This window comes from Triticum aestivum, chromosome 4A (genome assembly GCF_018294505.1).
Source record: "Triticum aestivum cultivar Chinese Spring chromosome 4A, IWGSC CS RefSeq v2.1, whole genome shotgun sequence".
NCBI classification, from domain to species: domain Eukaryota; kingdom Viridiplantae; phylum Streptophyta; class Magnoliopsida; order Poales; family Poaceae; genus Triticum; species Triticum aestivum.
Genome location: NC_057803.1, coordinates 343,093,560 through 343,111,607, shown reverse-complemented (window position 1 = coordinate 343,111,607; position 18,048 = coordinate 343,093,560). Strand labels below are relative to the sequence as shown.

The 18,048-nt window shown below is 43.1% G+C and overlaps 1 long non-coding RNA gene across 2 annotated transcripts; it reads left to right on the top strand.

Annotated features, from left to right (window-relative positions):
- The first annotated feature begins 9,538 nt into the window (after positions 1–9,538).
- Positions 9,539–17,646, top strand: LOC123082004 (uncharacterized). Of its 2 annotated transcripts, XR_006438900.1 has the most exons (10): positions 9,539–9,958; positions 10,041–10,220; positions 10,346–10,397; positions 10,487–12,446; positions 12,628–12,742; positions 13,095–13,165; positions 13,415–13,568; positions 13,651–13,722; positions 14,000–14,090; positions 17,569–17,646. It is a non-coding gene; the product is annotated as an uncharacterized lncRNA (long non-coding RNA). The 2 variants fall into 2 exon arrangements; XR_006438899.1 differs by having other exon boundaries at positions 10,346–12,446.
- The last annotated feature ends 402 nt before the right edge of the window (positions 17,647–18,048 follow it).

Genomic DNA, 18,048 nt, shown 5'->3' with positions numbered 1-18,048 from the left:
GAGGAGCAATCAGAGTGCTAATAAAGTCATTGTTGTTGGTATTGGTAAAGTCACACAATTTAGTGTTATCTTGAGCCATCGTGACAAGCAAGCAATCCAACACACAAGCAAACGAGGAACGGGCAAAAATAGGCAAATAGAGAAAGAGAGGGAGGATAGAGAGAGAGGGGGGGCGAATAAAACATCAAGGGTGAAGTGGGGGAGAGGAAAACGAGAGGCAAATAGCAAATAATGTAATGTGGGAGATAAGGGTTTGTGATGGGTACTTGGTATGTTGACTTTTGCGTAGACCTCCCCGACAGCGGCACCAGAAATCCTTCTTGCTACCTCTTGAGCACTTGCGTTGGTTTTCCCTTGAAGAGGAAAGGGTGATGCAGCAGAGTAGCGTAAGTATTTCCCTCAGTTTTTGAGAACCAAGGTATCAATCCAGTAGGAGGCTACGCGCGAGTCCCTCGCACCTACACAAAACAAATAAATCCTCACAACCAACGCGATAAGGGGTTGTCAATCCCTACACGGTCACTTACGAGAGTGAGATTTGATAGATATGATAAGATAATATTTTTGGTATTTTTATGATAAAGATGCAAAGTAAAATAAAAGGCAATGAAAATAACTAAGTGTTAGAAGATTAATATGATGAAGATAGACCCGAGGGCCATAGGTTTCACTAGTGGCTTCTCTCAAGAGCATAAGTATTTTACAGTGGGTGAACAAATTACTGTTGAGCAATTGACAAAACTGAGCATAGTTATGAGAATATCTAGGTACGATCATGTATATAGGCATCACGTCCGAGACAAGTAGACCGACTCCTGCCTGCATCTACTACTATTACTCCACACATCGACCGCTATCCAGCATGCATCTAGAGTATTAAGTTCAAGAGAACAGAGTAACGCTTTAAGCAAGATGACATGATGTAGAGGGATAAACTCATGCAATATGATGAAAACCCCATCTTGTTATCCTCGATGGCAACAATACAATACATGCCTTGTTGCCCCTACTGTCATTGGGCAAGGACACCGCAAGATTGAACCCAAAGCTAAGCACTTCTCCCATTGCAAGAAATATCAATCTAGTAGGCCAAACCAAACTGATAATTCAAAGAGACTTGCAAAGATAACCAATCATACATAAAAGAATTCGGAGAAGATTCAAATATTGTTCATAGATAAACTTGATCATAAACCCACAATTCATCAGTCTCAACAAACACACTGCAAAAGAAGATTACATCGAATAGATCTCCACAAGAGAGGGGAGAACTTCGTATTGAGATCCCAAAAGAGAGAAGAAGCCATCTAGCTAATAACTATGGACTCGAAGGTCTGAGGTAAACTACTCACACTTCATCGGAGAGGCTATGGTGTTGATGTAGAAGCCCTCCGTGATCGATGCCCTCTTCGGCGGAGCTCCGGAACAGGCCCCAAGATGGGATCTCGTGGATACAAAAAGTTACGGTGGTGGGATTAGGGTTTTGGCTCCGTATCGGATCGTTTGGGGGTACGTAGGTATATATAGGAGGAAGGAGTACGTAGGTGGAGCAACAGGGAGCCCACGAGGGTGGAGGGCGCGCCTGGGGGGTAGGCGCGCCCCCCTACCTCGTGGCCTCCCTGTTGGTTGCTTGACGTAGGGTCCAAGTCTCCTGGATCTTGTTCGTTCCAGAAATCACGTTCCTGAAGGTTTCATTCCGTTTGGACCCCGTTTGATATTCCTTTTCTTTGAAACCCTAAAATAGGCAAAAAAACAGCAATTCTGGGCTGGGCCTCCGGTTAATAGGTTAGTCCCAAAAATAATATAAAAGTTTATAATAAAGCCCAATAATGTCCAAAACAGAAAATAATATAGCATGGAGCAATCAAAAATTATAGATACGTTGGAGACATATCAGTACATAGCTACGTCGGAAGCAGCAAATGAAGGAGTCTGGATGAAGGAGTTCATATCCGATCTAGGTGTAATACCTAGTGCATCGGGTCCAATGAAAATCTTTTGTGACAATACTGGTGCAATTTCCTTGGCAAAGGAATCCAGATTTCACAAGAGAACCAAGCACATCAAGAGACGCTTCAATTCCATCCGTGATCAAGTCAAGGAGGGAGACATCGAGATTTGCAAGATACATACAGATCTGAATGTTGCAGACCCGTTGACTAAGCCTCTCTCACGAGCAAAACATGATCAACACCAAGACTCCATGGGTGTTAGAATCATTACAATATAATCTAGATTATTGACTCTAGTGCAAGTGGGAGACTGAAGGAAATATGCCCTAGAGGCAATAATAAAGTTGTTATTTATATTTCCTTATATCATGATAAATGTTTATTATTCATGCTAGAATTGTATTAACCGAAAACTTAGTACATGTGTGAATACATAGACAAACAGAATGTCACTAGTATGCCTCTACTTAACTAGCTCGTTGAATCAATGATGGTTGTGTTTCCTAACCATAGACACGAGTTGTCATTTGATTAACGGGGTCACATCATTAGAGAATGATGTGATTGACTTGACCCATCCGTTGGCTTAGGACGATGATCGTTTAGTTTGTTGCTATTGCTTTCTCCATAACTTATACATGTTCCTATGACTATGAGATCATGCAACTCCCAAATATCGGAGGAACACTTTGTGTGCTACCAAACGTCACAACGTAATTGGGTGATTATAAAGGTGCTCTACAGGTGTCTCCGATGGTGTTTGTTGAGTTGGCATAGATCGAGATTAGGATTTGTCACTCCGATTGTCGGAGAGGTATCTATGGGCCATCTCGGTAATGTACATCACTATAAGCCTTGCAAGAAATGTAGCTGATGAGTTAGTTACAGGATGTAGCATTACGGAACGAGTAAAGAGACTTGCCGGTAACGAGGTTGAACTAGGTATTGAGATACCGACGATCGAATCTCGGGCAAGTAACATACCGATCACAAAGAGAACAACGTATATCGTTATGCGGTTTGACCGATAAAGAACTTCGTAGAATATGTGGGAGCCAATATGAACATCCAGGTTCCGCTATTGGTTATTGATCAGAGACGTGTCTCGTTCATGTCTACATAGTTCTCGAACTCGTAGGGTCCGCACGCTTAACGTTCGGTGACGATCGGTATTATGAGTTTATGTGTTTTTATGTACCGAAGGTTGTTCGGAGTCCCGAATATGATCACGGACATGACGAGGAGTCTCGAAATGGTCGAGACATAAAGATCAATATATTGGATGACTATGTTTGGACATCAGAATGGTTTCGGGTAAGTTTGGGCATTAACTGGAGTACCGGGGGTTACCGGAACCCCCCCCCCGGGAGTATATGGGCCCTAATGGGCTTTAGGGGAGAGAGGGAGGGGCTGCCTAGGGCAGGCCACGCCCCCCCAAGGCCTAGTCCGAATTGGACTAGGGGGGAGGGCGGTGCCCCCTCCTTCCTTCTCTTCTCTCTTCCCTTTCCTTCTCTCCTACTCCTACATGGGGAATCCTATTCCCGGTGGGAGTAGGACTCCCCAGGGCGCGCCATAGTAGAAGGCCGACCCTCCCTCTCCCCCACTTCTTTATATACGGGGGAGGAGGGAACCCTATAGACACACAAGTTGATCATTGATGTCTTAGCCATGTGCGGTGCCCCCCTCCACCATAATCCACCTCAGTCATATCATAGCGGTGCTTAGGCGAAGCCGTGTTCCGGTAGCATCATCATCATCGTCATCACGGCATCGTGCTGACGAAGCTCTCCCTCAACACTCTGCTGGATCATGAGTTCGTGGGACGTCACCGAGCCGAACGTGTGCAGATCATGGAGGTGTCGTACTATTAGTACTAAGGATCAGTTGATCATGAAGACAAACGACTACATCAACCACATTGTCATAACGCTTCCGCTTATGGTCTACGAGGGTACGTAGACGAAACTCTCCCCTCTCGTTGCTATGCATCACCATGATCTTGCGTGTGTGTAGGATTTTTTTTGAAATTACTGTGTTCCCCAACAGTAGATCTCGCCACGACGCTCTGCTTGGAACTGCACCAACTGACAACTCCGCCATTCAATAAAAATACGTACTCGGTTTGTGACTTAGAGTCATCCGGGTCAGTGTCAAAGCTTGCATCGATGTAACCATTTACGACAAGCTCTTTGTCGCCTCCATAAGCGAGAAACATATCCTTAGTACTTTTTAGGTAGGATGTTCTTGACCGTTGTCCAGTGATCCACTCCTGGATTACTTTGGTACCTCCATGCTAAAGTAATAGCAAGGCACATATCAGGTCTGGTATACAGCATTGCATACATGATAGAACCTATGACTGAAGCATAGGGAATGACTTCCATTTTCTCTCTATCTTCTACAGTGGTCGGGCATTGAGTCTGACTCAACTTCACACCTTGTAACACATGTAAGAACCCTTTCTTTGCTTGATCCATTTTGAACTTTGTCAAAACTTTATCAAGGTATGTGCTTTGTGAAAGTCCAATTAAGCGTCTTGATCTATCTCTATAGATCTCGATGCCCAATATATAAGCAGCTTCACCGAGGTCTTTCAAAAAAAATTCTTATTCAAAAAAATTCCTACGATCACGCAAGATTTATCTTGGAGATGCATAGCAACGAGAGGTGAAGAGTATGTCTACGTACCCTCGTAGACCGAAAGTGGAAGCATTATGAAACGCGGTTAATGTTGTTGAACGTCTTCGTGATCCAACCGATCAAGTACCGAACGCATGGCACCTCCACGATCTGCACACGTTCAGCTCGGTGACGTCCCTCATACTCTTGATCCAGTTGAGGCTGAGGGAGAGTTTTGTCGGCACGATGGCGTGATAACGGTGATGATGAAGTTACCGACGTAGGGCTTCGCCTAAGCACTACAACGATATGACCAAGGTGGAATTCTGTGGAGGGGGCACCGCACACGGCTAAACAATCAACTTGTGTGTCCTAGGGTGCCCCCTCCCCACATATATAAAGGAGGGAGGGGGAGGCCGGCCGGCCCTCATAGGCGCGCCAAGGGGGGAGGAATCCTCCTCCTAGTAGGAGCAGGACTCCCCCTTTCCTAGTCCTACGAGGAGAAGAAGGAAGGAGGGGGAAGAGAAGGAAGGAGGGGGAGCCGTCCCTCCCCCTAGTCCAATTCGGACTAGGACCATTGGGGGGGGGCGTCCAGCCCTTGGCAGCCCCTCTCTCTCTCCCCTAGGCCCAATAAGGCCGATTACTTCTCCGGTGGTTCCGATAACCCTTCCGGCACTCTAATATATATCCGGTGACCCCCGAAACTCATTCGGTGTCCGAATATAGTCATCCAATATATCAATCTTTATATCTCGACCATTTTGAAACTCCTCGTCATGTCCGCGATCACATCCGGGACTCCGAACAACCTTCGGTACATCAAAACACATAAACTCATAATACCGATCGTCATCGAACGTTAAGCGTGCGGACCCTACGGGTTCGAGAACTATGTAGACATGACCGAGACTCATCTCCGATCAATAACCAATAGTGGAACCTGGATGCTCATATTGGCTCCCACATATTCTACGAAGATATTTATCAGTCAAACCGCATAACAACATACATTGTTCCCTTTGTCATCGGTATGTTATTTGCCCGAGATTCGATCGTCGGTATCTCAATACCTAGTTCAATCTCCCTACCGGCAAGTCTCTTTACTCGTTCCGTAATGCATCATCCCGCAACTAACTCATTAGTCGCATTGCTTGCAAGGCTTATAGTGATGTGCATTACCGAGAGGGCCCAGAGATACCTCTCCGATAGACGGAGTGACAAATCCTAATCTTGATATATGCCAACTCAACAAACACCATCGGAGACACCTGTAGAGGATCTTTATAGTCACCCAGTTACGTTGTGACGTTTGATAGCACACTAAGTGTTCCTCCGCTATTCGGGAGTTGCATAATCTCATAGTCATTGGATCATGTATAAGTTATGAAGAAAACAATAGCAATAAACTAAACGATCATAGTGCTAAGCTAACAGACGGGTCAAGTCAAACATCATTCTCTAATGATGTGATCCCGTTCAACAAATGACAACTCATGTCTATGGTTAGGAAACTTAACCATCTTTGATAAACGAGCTAGTCAAGTAGAGGCATACTAGTGACACTCTGTTTGTCTATGTATTCACACATGTACTAAGTTTCCGGTTAATACAATTCTAGCATGAATAATAAACATTTATCATGATATAAGGAAATAAAAATAACAACTTTATTATTGCTTCTAGGGCATATTTCCTTCACGCGAGTCCACGGAGGGCTCCACCACGAAGGGTCCATAAAGAAGCAACCTTGTCTATCCCACCATGGCCATCACACACGAAGGACTTGCCTCACTCGGGTATATCTTCACGAAGTAGGCGATCTCCTTGCCCTTACAAACTCCTTGGTTCAACTCCACAATCTTGTCGGAAGCTCCCAAGTGACACCTAACCAATCTAGGAGACACCACCCAAAAGGTAATAGATGGTGTGTTGATGATGAACTCCTTGCTCTTGTGATTCAAATGATAGTCTCCCCAACACTCAACTCTCTCTCATGGATTTAGCTATGGTGGAAAGATGATTTGAGTGGAAAGCAACTTGGGGAAGGCTAGAGATCAAGATTCTTGTGGTTGGATTGGAATGTCTTGGTGATACGTCTCCAACGTATCTATAATTTTGGTTTGTTCCATGCTACTATATTATCAATCTAGGATGTTTTATATGCATTTATATGATATTTTATATGATTTTTGGGACTAACCTATTAATCTAGAGCCCAGTGCTAGTTTCTATTTTTTTCTTGTTTTTGAGTATCGCAGAAAAGGAAAACCAAACATAGTCCAATTGACCTGAAATTTCATGGAGACTATTTTTGGACCAGAAGAAGTCCACGGAGTATCGGAGATGGGCCAAAAGAGTCCCGAGGCACCCACGAGGGTGGGGGGGGCTACCCCCCGGGCGCACCCACTACCTCGTGGCCGCCTCGGAGACCCCCCTGACTTATTCCCGACTCCAACACCTCTTATATATACCCAAACTTCCAAACAGAAACCTAGATCGGGAGTTCCGCTGCCTCAAGCCTCTGTAGCCACCGAAAACCAATCTAGACCCGTTTCGGCACCCCGCCGGAGGGGGAATCCCTCTCCGGTGTCCATCTTCATCATCCCATCGCTCTCCATGACGAGGAGGGAGTAGTTCACCCTCGGGGCTGAGGGTATGTGCCAATAGCTATGTGTTTGATCTCTCTCTCTCTCTCTCTCGTGTTCCTGATTCGACACGATGTTGATGTACCGCGAGCTTTGCTGTTATAGTTGGATTTTATGATATTTCTTCCCCTCTACTCTCTTGTAAGGGATTGAGTTTCCCTTTGAAGTTATCTTATCGGATTGAGTCTTTAAGGATTTGAGAACACTTGATGTATGTCTTACATGTGCTTATCTGTGGTGACAATGGGATATTCACGTGATCTACTTGATGTATGTTTTGGTGATCAACTTGCGGGTTCCGTGACCTCGTGAATTTATGCATAGGGGTTGGCACACGTTTTCGTCTTGACTCTCCGGTAGAAACTTTGGGGCACTCTTTGAAGTTCTTTGTGTTGGTTGAATAGATGAATTTGAGATTGTGTGATGCATATCGTATAATCATACCCACGGATACTTGAGGTGACATTGGAGTATCTAGGTGACATTAGGGTTTTGGTTGATTTGTGTCTTAAGGTGTTATTCTAGTACGAACTCTAGGATAGATCAAACGGAAATAATAGCTTAGTATTATTTTACTACGGACTCTTGAATAGATCGATCAGAAAGAATAACTTTGAGGTGGTTTTGTACCCTACAATAATCTCTTCGTTTGGTCTTTGTTATTAGTGACTTTGGACTGACTTTTTGTTGCATGTTGAGGGATAGTTATATGATCCAATTATGTTATTATTGTTGAGAGAATTTGCACTAGTGAAAGTATGAACCATAGGCCTTGTTTTCTAGCATTGCAATACCGTTTACGCTCACTTTTATCATTAGTTATCTTGCTGTTTTTATATTTTCAGATTACAAAAACCTATATCTACCATTCATATTGCACTTGTATCACAATCTCTTCGTCGGACTAGTGCACATATACAATTTACCATTGTATTGGGTGTGTTGGGACACAAGAGACTCTTTGTTATTTGGTTGCAGGGTTGTTTGAGAGAGACCATCTTCATCCTATGCCTCCCACGGATTGATAAACTTTAGGTCATCCACTTGAGGAAAATTTGCTACTGTCCTACAAACCTCTGCACTTGGAGGCCTAACAACGTCTACAAGAAGAAGGTTGTGTAGTAGACATCAAGCTCTTTTCTAGCGCCGTTGTCGGGGATGTTAGCACTTGAAGGTACATCTTTAGATCTTGCAATCGAATCTTTTAGTTTCTTGTTTTATCACTAGTTTAGTTTATAAAAGAAAATTACAAAAAATGGAATTGAGGGTACCTCATATGCTTCATCTTTTTTACATCTTTCATGAAAATAAGGATTCCGATAATTGTGCCAAAATGCTAGAAGAAGAATGCATTATATGTTTGGCACTAAATCTTTTAATGATGAGCATGATTGCAATGTTGTTAGTACGAACTCTTTGAATATCCATAGTATTACTGATGATTGCACTAGTCATGATGAAAATATCTCTTATAAGCATGTCAATTTTTTGTGAAGTGCATAGGGTTTGCAAGTACACACCAAATAGGGAAGATAGATTTTGCAAGAGGCCTAAGTATTTAAAAACTAAATGGTTGCAAAAAAGGCTAGATGTTTGTGCTGAAATTTTAAATTTTCTTAGCCATCCTTATGAAATTTGCAATAAACGTGGTCATTTAAATATCCAATGCAAATTGTTTCATGATCGAAACATGTCCAAAAATTGTGATGACTTGATTTCCCTTGCGCATCGTAGTGAATTTAGTTTGCTTCTGGGTTATGAAGAAATGAAACGTATAAGTAAGGATATTTCAGAATTTGCCTTTGATAAAGTTCTTGATTTTGATATAGAGAAAATTTATATGTATTGTGCGATGAATTGCATTAAAAATCCTTATATTACCAATTACATAAAGCCAAGAAAACAATTAGAAGATGAAGAGAATACTAATGAAAGAGAAGAGATTTCCCAATATCTTTCTATTTTTTCTTATGATGAATCAGGTAATGAGAAGGAGCCTTCTATCCAACCAATCTCATTAATAAGGAGCTCCAAAAAAAGGGTTAAACCCATATGATGCTAAGAAGAAAAAGAAAAAAATTAAAAAACAAAGGTAAAAAGGTATCCCTCCTAAATGATGTTGCTCCTATTACTCATTGTGATCTCTACTCCTAATGGACGAGTTGATGAATAGTCTTCACGGTTTATTTTTGCTGATTTTTTTATCAATCCTCCCACCTCCCTCACACCCAAGCACGACGCCCCCTCGCATGAGAAAAAAACTGGACGACAACCGCCCTCGCGAAAAAGAACCATACGACGACCCCTCACACAAAGAAAAAAACCTAACAATCTCTCCCCGCGCCTGGGAACTCGATCTGGATCACGGCGGCGGCGGTGGCGGTGGCGACCCTCTCTCTCTCTCCGCGCACCCACGCATACCCCGGAGCCCTGCCCACCTCCTCCCTTTTCAGCGCCCACATCACGACCCCTGTGTCTACTCCACTCTTGAGGCGTCATGGAGGTTACGAAAATCCGATGGCGTTGGCTTGCCGGAGATGAAGAAGACAACCTGGTGATGCGGTACTCGGGAGGTGGAATTGGCAACGGAGGTGGCTCCATATGGATGTCGCGGACCTCCCACTGGATGGAATCGAAGTGGGACGATGTGCTTCGGTCGTCAACGGCGGCTGCGCGGGATGCAGTATGGTATGGATTGGGCATCTCGAGGATGGGCTCTCTTCGCAAGGCTCCTCCACGCCAGTACGCTCTCTGATCTGAACCTTCTTCTCTTTGCTCACGCACGCACAGACACAGACGTACCTGACCCTTCGTTGAATAGCAGTGGAGGTGTTTGAGGAGTCTGTCCCGGGGCTGCTCGTGAAGCATGTCGACGTCTCCGTCTTGCCATTGCTCAAAACACCGCCCTACCGGCTGGGGTCCTTATTTGCCATCCAGGCCTTCCGCAACAGGGTCCATGATGCCTGATTGCTTCCTCTTCGGCTGGATCGGGTCCAACCACACAGTAAGCTATGCCTCGTCTTCCGTCTTCTTTCTTAAATTTTCTATGGTTCTTGGTCTGATTCTCAATAAAGAGCTCAAACTCGTCTTGAGTTTTTGGTTATGACCTGCCCTATATTGTTGGTACAGATTATTGTACTACTGTCTTGAGTGGCAAATATTTACTGAGATGGGATAATAGGTATACTATTTTTCTATTTCAAGACTGAAATATGATTTCTTCCTGCTCTATGTCAATTTAATTTTTTTTTGAATAATTTACCAACACAGTGCAGGTTGATGTGTGTAGCACGTGTTAACAAAATCTCAATTATCTGCATGGTATATATATCTCTAATCATTGTCTTTTTCAGAATGAAGAGAAGGTATGAGAAAGATAATACTAATAATCCCTATACATTTGACATTTAACTTTTACCAAATTCTTGGATTCCTCAAAATCATGTCTATTAGTGTTAAAAATAGATTTCAATCTCAAAAGTAAGAACTGCATGTGATGCAATTATAGCAAGAGATTAGATCAGCTAGACATACACACGCATCTTCTAATGCACCAGTGGAGTATTGTTCTCCATAATTTGAAGCATATGGGCAGGACGTCGATGGCTTCGCTGCTCTAGACCACAATGATGAACAATGAAACTCGTAGACCCTTTTTGTCACAGTTTGGTGGATGGCCGGCGGCGTTCCTTTCGGTGGCAAATAACTAAATTTATTTTGGCAGCATGTTAGAGGGAGAGGATGGTTTATCCTCTAGTTTGGTGCGACCTGAAACATAGGGCATATAGTTAAGATCCAAACGGGCAGAAAGTAACAGAACCCAATTTTTTTTCTCCCACGTACCCGTTAAGTATGCACGAATCTTGATGGATCTAATGGTAACAAGGTAGGAGGTAACTACCACTAGGTGGTAGTATCTATTTTCCCTATATATATATATATATGTATATATATATATGCATGATCTTTCCTTTTGAAATTCTCATTATGTACATGATTTTTGCTACTGCTGGCCTTGAATTGGCACTGATTTGGGCCACCTTGTTGAATGATTCATGCACGGATGTGTTTCGTTGGTCTTTTGCGGCATGTGGAGAGCGTAAACTGGAAGAATGTGTGCAGCAGGCATCGCTGCTGCGCTGGACGATGTTGTGCGAGGCCATGGCCATGGACGATGTGCTGTTGGAGAACGACACAGGACTAAGGTAGTCGATGTGAATGACCACTGGGTATGTAATGGTTTAGTCCTCCTGAATTTGCACTCTGTTTTTTAGTCCTCTGTAGTGTTGTTCAATTTGGGCAGGGCTTACATTCTCTCATAGGATCAGACCAAACAAGGTCTCATAAGCTTTGCCGTTGTTTTGTTCGAAACATAAAAACAGCCATTATCGAGGAAAGAGTCATTCTCACATAGCGATTTGTTTGCCTCCTTGTAGAATTCCAATTGCTTATGGATTCGTATGATGCAGCCTACATGTTCCCATCACCCAGTAAAGTATAGACATCAATTATTGCATCTGGGTTTATATTATGCATCCCCGCTGGCAGTTCCATTGTTAAGTAGGAACGAAGATTACATTTATAAATGATATATGTATGTAATTGTGTGCTGCATTCTTGCTGCTTCAAGTAGATGTACTATCTTTTCAGCATTGACTTTTAAAGTGTTTTTGCTGACAAGAAGCTTATCAGTCGTAATGTTCAGCACCTACATTACCTGATGGTCATGTAGTGCTAGGGAAATAGATATTAATGTGGGAAACAGATATACAATATGTTATAAAGGATAAGACAAATAATTATTGGGTGTGAAAGATCAGGATGGAAGCATTTTTTTTGCTATCATATGAATTATTGAATACAATCTCGTATGCAACCCCTCAAAATTAGATTTAATTCATGCTCATACACCATCGCTTAAGTAGGAAAAGAGAAGTATTTCTAAGGCTACTCTATATCTTATTTTTCTTTCACAGCATATATATTATTAGTTATATGTTTGCCTGGGTAGGAAAGTAACAATCAATCCCTCAATATAAAAGGAAACTAATGATCAAGACCTTAGCTGGCTGACGGTAACTCCATTCATTCTCTTCCAATTATTATTATTTTAGTTATTTTTCTATTCTCATGGGTAGGTTTCTTCTGTGTTGTTTTGCTTTAGTTTCGTAGTTGTCACTCCCATGTATTTCTTCGACGAGGAGGTGTGGACACGAGGCCTAACTATCCGGTATAAATTGGTTTTCCCACTATAGCTGTGAGATTGGATTGTTGTTCCCTTTTCTGCACATGATTGTTCCACTTGTGATTTATCATATATGAATTGCTACTTAACATCCTTTTGATCCAGCGTGATTTCTTGCTTCTTCTCATCTTGTTGACTACTGGTTGTGTTTGTTCTCTCGCCAAAGGCCGGGACTTTGAGTTGCCTGCCATGGTGGAGCTCGGGATGTTGGCAGATCTGACCGGACTGGTGAGCACTCTGCCCACACCTGCCGAGGTCGGCCCTGCTCTGTGCCATGCTCGGTAACTCACCCTCGCTGATGGGAATGTTATGCACAAAATGCTGATGAAGTTGTGTACTGATTCAATGAACTGAATTTTAATTAGCCGATGGTGATGATATATTTTTTGTGAACTAAAAAAAGCGTATCCCCATATTGGTGCTTTTAGGAAATGGCGAATTTACGTATCCTTATCAGCCTTATACTAATACATGTATCTGTATCAGTGCATTCTTGGATTTCATGTATAAGCCGCTCAAGAGAAATTTAAATAAGGTTGTTATGTTTCAGCATACTATACATGCTTTCCCGTAGACAATGCTGCAATACTGTCATGTGATAACTGGTGCTGATATAAGGACCCTTATCTTCAGTGCCATTTGGAGTAACAGTCTACAATGCCACAACTCGTTGTTGGACCTATCTTTGGCGTTTCTTCTGCCAGGTATCTATATGATTTAAGTAGATAGAAGTTATTAATTACACGTTCATTGTGGTAGACCGATTGTCTCTCTTCTACAATTGGAAATCTGTTATGTTCTGATGAGATGCTATCATATGACTAATATGTAACTGGTGACGTTTTGTGTCTCATAGTTAAACTTTGTTTCATATTTCGAATTGGTTATTGAACATTTTTGTTTCCATGACAGTAGATCTATATCGGGATTTATAGCATATGCTCTATGTGCAGCTGATGAGTCTTTTAGGGATGCAAATTGTCTGCCTTCGGAAAATCAGAAGAATGAAAGAATGGGATTTATAGCATATATGCTCTATGTGCAGCTGATGAAGCTTTGAGAGATGAAAATTGGTTGCCTTCGGAAAATAAGAAGAAGGAAAGAACGGTACCAATTGCTTTTAGTGGAAGCTCTTTTCCTTTTTTTGTATTTTTGCCGAGTCGCTGGATCTGATTAGAGCTTTTATCAGGGTGTTTCAATTGGTGGGGGAATCGGAAGCATCTCAGACATTTTAAATGCATGACTGCTGATTGCTGAAAATGTTCGTACCCACAGTCACTACAATTTGTTTTATTCTCATTCTTTTCCTTTTCGTTTATGAAGATAAGATCGATGGTCTATCATGCATGCATGTAGGAGCAGATTTCCTAATCTGTTGGGCTAATATTGTTAGTTCAGATTTGGAGACCCATATTTTTTGCTCACAACAATGTCTAGAACATTATTGTATCTAGCAGATATTAATAATTTTATCTCCAGAGTAAAGCCATATATACAAGATGGCTATGCTAATTAACATTATTTGATGAATTTATTAGGAAATATGCAGTTATGGATCCATTCTATAGTTGGAATATGAGACTCCATATGTGGGTGTATGTTTATTCTTGCTTGAATCTGGTGCTGAAGGTGTGAACACGTGAGTCCTGCTTACAAGTTCGTCTAAAGAATTTTCATGTTTTAAAGCCATTGAGACATTTATCCCTCCACCTTCTATATTTATTTATCGTCAATTAGTGCAATAGTGGTCTCTGGTGTATTACCCATTCCACACTAGCTTGTTTCCTTTTCGTTTTGGGGGTTATTTGCAGTGGAAACTATTGTTTGTGCTTGCCACTCATTAAATCGTCTTTGAAAATCTAACGAGCGGAAGCAGAATAGCTCATTTTATACCATTGGTTGCAGTTTTACATCCACATTGCCAATTTGTATTTTTTAAGCACAAGCAATAGTTATGTGCATCAATCGCATATTCTTCTGATAATACTAAATTCAATATGCGGATCAATCTTTATATATGTATAAGAAACCAATTGGTGATCCTTTGTACATAGAGTAATCAGGGTCCGATTCACTTGGATGTACCTTAATTTGCTGTTATATGATTTACTGTTTTAGGTTGTAGTGGTAGCACAAAAAGTCATAATAGGGAATTAATGAGTAACAGTTGACTCAGATAGTGGTTGAGTATGTTTCTCCTAAAGCTAATTGATTTTATTAAGCATTCATAAGTTCTTATAAATTCAGATAGCCATTTTCTCTAGGCTGCAATATGTGTGGATCAGTTGATGCTCAATATTTTCTGGATATTACATGAACTCTGAAATACATTTTTCTCTCTCTTAGGTTTTAACCTTTGGGTGGGGGTATTTTTTGTAACATGGAATAGTGATGAAAATCATTTCTAGAATTTATAATGAGCAGTTATGTTCTAACTTTCTCTGGCTGTAGAATTACTGGAGATGGGTTAGTAGTTTTACCCTTTCAATTAGCATGAATTTATATAGAAGGTTGGTTTTGAACTAAATTGATGCCCTCTTGTTCACTGATTATCTATGAACTGAAATGATGTCCGACTATAGTACTGTAACGCCCCGAGACCGATGTGCCAGGTGTCGTGCAGTTATTCGCTGTTGTTGCGTTGTCATTGCTTGTGTGTCATGCATCTCATATCATGTCATCATGCGCATTTCATTTGCATACATGTTCATCTCATGCATCCGAGCATTTTCCCCGTTGTCCGTTTTGCAATCCGGCGCTTCGTTCTCCTCCGGTAGTCATTTCTACCTTTCTTTCTTGTGTGGGGATTAAACATTTCTGGATTGGACCGAAACTTGTCATGCGGCCTTGGTTTACTACTGGTAGACCGCCTGTCAAGTTTCGTATCATTTGGACTTCGTTTGATACTCCAACGGTTAACCGAGGGACCGAAAAGGCCTCGTGTGTGTTGCAGCCCAACACCCCCCCAAATTTGGCCCAAAACCCACCAAACCCTGCTCCATGTCCTAGAGCGTTCGATCACGATCGTGTGGCCGAAAACCGCACCTCATTTGGACTCTCCTAGCTCCCTCTATGCCTATTTATACCCCCTCCATTCGGATCTCTTCTTCCCCCGTCCGAAACCCTAGCTAAAAAAAACAGCTCCCAGCCACCGACGGACATGTCCGCCGCCTGACCGGACACGTCCGCCGGCGCCCCCGACCACTCCGGTGCCGCCACGTGGCAGGCGCACCTCCTCGCCGCCGCCGCCGCGGGCCGGGAGGCCCGGATCCGGCCCCCGCGACCCGGCTCCTCCACGCGCGCCCCGCCGCCTCCTTCCTCCACGCGCGCCGCCGCCTCTTCGGGCTCCGGCGACCGGAGCCGCCGTCGCCGCCGCGGGTCATCTCCGGCGAGCCCGAGGCCGGCCGCCGCCCGCACCTCCTCGCCGGCGCGCGGGCCGCCACCGCCGCCGCCGGGCGCCGCCACCGGTCTCCCCCGACCTTCCCGGCGCCGCCCCGGCCTCTCCCCGCTGCTCCGGCCGCCTCCACCGGCTCCGGCGAGCCGTCTCCGGCGAACTCGCGCGGGTGCTACAGTGCTGCTACAGTAGCCGGATCTAGATCTAGGTTGACCCTCTCTCCCTCGAAACCCTAACTCCCAGTTTTTTATGCATACTTTGACTGCTCGTATCTCCGTAACCGTAGCTTCGTTTTGGGCATATGATATATCAAAATCTTCGTCTCGACATGTACATCATTTAATTCCATTGCATCATTTGCATTTGAGGTCATCTTGATGCCCAAAATGCTGTTAGAAGGAGGCTTCGTGAGTTAAATTGCAGATCCGTTAGTTCATCATGCACTTTTGTCATTTTTGCCATGTTTAATTCGTGCATGATATGCCTGTGCCCCTTTGGGATGAATTGTTAAGCATTTTGTCTTCTTTCCAGAGGTGCCACCCATGCATTTTTAGGATGTGTGTGTTGTCTTGTGCAAGCTTGCGAAGAGAGGTACCTGAGATTGCAGATTTCAGGGACAGTGATTTTCACTAAGTCTGGGATATTTTAGTTCATGATGCTATATGTCCAGCTTGTTTCCTAGTGATCCGTGCCTCTTTTGAGGATGATCAGTAAGGGAGTTTTGATAATTATGTTATGCTCTATCCATCCATGTCTTTGTTTGCATATGTGGAGTGCTCTAGGTTGACTCAATCGAGCTCAACTTTTGCTTCGTTGTTAATCTGGGCAGATCGTCAACTTGTTTGCGATTTTGCCGATGCTACCGTTAGTGTTCCATGCATGCTATGCCTTCGTTCTTGCCATGGGTAGCTAGCACTTTGTGCCTTCTTGCTGGTTATATGCTTTCCTTGCCATGACTTGCACCGTAGTGAGTGCATCGAGCTCGTTTACATGCCTTCGCGAGTTATATTTCAGCGTGTCTCAGTTTTCACTAAGTCTGAAAACTGATTGTGTTCGAGCTATGTTCGTGAGCTCGGTAGAGTATTTTGTGAACCCTTTTGGCCCCAGGTCACTTTGGGTGTTTTTTTAAGCTTATTGAGTAGCTCCATGCCATGTTCTTACTTGTCATGTTCAGGTTTTCTATCATGTTGTTTTACTACTCCGAAGAGAGCATCGTGATCTGAAATTTCAGACTAGTGTTAATTTCACTAAGTCTGAAATCTGTTTTGCATTTGCGTTTTAGCCATGCTTGTTTGAACCTCTTAATGGATGAATTTGCCTATGGCTCAGTGCTAGTGTTTTGTCAACCATCTTGTGTACATCACTGCCATGTATTTTGTTTTCATGTTTGGTGGCTGTAGCATGTTCATTTTGTTGCATTTAGATGCCTACTTGCTGTAAATCGCATACCGGTGTCATATCTTAAAACGCTTGCCATTTCCAAACCGTAGCTCCGATTCCAATGATCTTTATATCGTTTTCAAGCGATTTCATCCCCTCTATCCAGTGGAACACTTGGTTTTCCAAGTTGATGCCAGGTTCATGCATTTCCTGTCATATCTTGCATTTTGCATCCCGCATCGCATCCCGCATAGCATATCGTCGTTTCATCATATTGCTTGGTCTTGCCCGTGGTTGATTGTATCCTTGTTGCTTGTTTGTCTTGTTGGGTAGAGCCGGGAGACGAGTTCACTACCGAGGAGCCCGTTGAGTTTGCTTGTGAGGATCCAGTCAACTCTGACAACTGTGCAGGCAAGATGATCATACCCTCGAAATCACTACTATCTTTGCTATGCTAGTTTGCTCGCTCTTTTGCTTTGCCACTGCTACGATGCCTACCTTTTGCTTGTCAGCCTCCCAATTGCCATGTTGAACCTCTAACCCACCATTGTCCTAGCAAACCGTTGATTGGCTATGTTACTGCTTTGCTCAGCCCTTCTTATAGCGTTGTTAGTTGCAGGTGAAGATTGGAGCCGTTCCTTGTTGGAACTTTTATTTACTTGTTGGGATATCACAATATACCTTACTTAATTAATGCATCTATATACTTGGTAAAGGGTGGAAGGCTCGGCCTTATGCCTGGTGTTTTGTTCCACTCTTGCCGCCCTAGTTTCCGTCATATCGGTGTTATGTTCCCGGATTTTGCGTTCCTTA